The sequence below is a fragment of the Acromyrmex echinatior genome, chromosome 15 (assembly GCF_024713525.1).
Source record: "Acromyrmex echinatior isolate Ae372 chromosome 15, ASM2471352v2, whole genome shotgun sequence".
In the NCBI taxonomy this organism is placed as follows: domain Eukaryota; kingdom Metazoa; phylum Arthropoda; class Insecta; order Hymenoptera; family Formicidae; genus Acromyrmex; species Acromyrmex echinatior.
In genome coordinates this window covers 3,066,399-3,068,172 of record NC_141866.1, presented here as the reverse complement: position 1 = coordinate 3,068,172, position 1,774 = coordinate 3,066,399, and positions in this window count along the sequence as shown.

Genomic DNA, 1,774 nt, shown 5'->3' with positions numbered 1-1,774 from the left:
TTTTAATACAGTTCTTTATCAGCCATAGTCTCACTTACCTAATCTCCTGAATTTTTCGTTGAGAAAGGGAGAGAATCGCTTTTAGAGAACTTATATTAAATATATTTACATTAAATATGAGACAGAGGAAATCATATATTTTATATTCAGATTTGTGTTCGATCTCCAATTTTATTACAGGGTTTCTTGACATTGTAGAATGTATCATCGCTGTGAGCAAGTATTGATATATTATTATACATGCTCTTCTATTTACATCGTGTAATTAAAAAGTATAGCATTGATGCGCGCGCGAAATTTTAGAATAACAAATGGCTACCATTTAATTTCTAGTGTGTAAATAGCAGAATCAGAGTGAGTATTATTTACGAACGATATAATTTTATGCATGGTAAATTTTTTCAGTTAATAAGAACATTATTGTATCGAAACTATGAATTAAAATAAAAATACACATTTTTTATATTATAATTACAAATAACTCGTTTTACTTTAATCACCTAACTATGTCAAATGAAATACACAAATAAAATTCTATCCATAATTCGAGCGTTTAACATAGTACTGTATATCGAAGTTGATACATTGCGAATTGTAATAGTTGTTTAAAGGACTATATTGTTAAGGAATTCTTTAATGAGGTTTTTTGAACCATTTTTTATTGTATAATTTATTTATTTGAATAATATTCTGCAAAATAATGGAAAAATGAATATATTAAACGAATATACTAAAAAAGTCTCAAAAGAATTATTTGCATATTGTTGAAAATTATCTTTTGAAATAAATTGTTACAACAGTTTGTAGAGCAATATTTATGTGTGTATATATACAGGATGAAGCAGAGTCGTTGAACCAACTTTTTACCCTATGAGAAAATTATCGACTTCATACCTAATTGAATTATAACGTGTGCAGTCAATTATTTTCTCATAGGGTAAAAAGCTGGTTCAATGACTCTGATTTACCCTGCATACACACACACACACATATTATATATATATATATATATATATATATATATATAAACATATGCAATTTAAGATGCTAAAAATCACGAATGTGATACAATAATTCACAGTAGATATTTCTTATTTTGTATATATTTTTGAGGAACTGTCAAAGATCGATTCTACTACTTACAAGATTAAAACAAAATGAAAAAACGTATTCATAACATATTACATTTTATCTAAACATCAGGAATCGTGATTGTATTTTTGTTCTAATGTTAGATTATTTTTTGATCCAAAGAATTTTGATATGGATCTGCACACTTCATGGTTTTTCCAACATATATAACGTACTAGGAAAATTATTTTAATATATTTATATATACGCGTGTGCACATATATAATAAAATTCTTTAGTTCAAATCTCAATGATCACTAAATGCCCTCCTATATACCTTTTTTCTAAATATAAAATAAAACTATATAACCCAAATTATTCAACATCATATTTTACTTGGTATTTTTTGTGTATCCTATATATATATATATATATATATATATATATATATATATATATAAATATAATGTATCATATAATTATATAATTATACATGTATAATCATATAATTACATGCGCGAATGCGTAATCATATAATCGTTATGGCTAAACAGAGGAGGTTAGTATTAAGAATAGTACTCGTAATATATATATATATATATATATATATATATATATATATATATATATATATATATATAAAATGTTCATATATCCTATACGGTGTTTCTCAACACAAGCTCTAAGTAATTCTTAAATATTA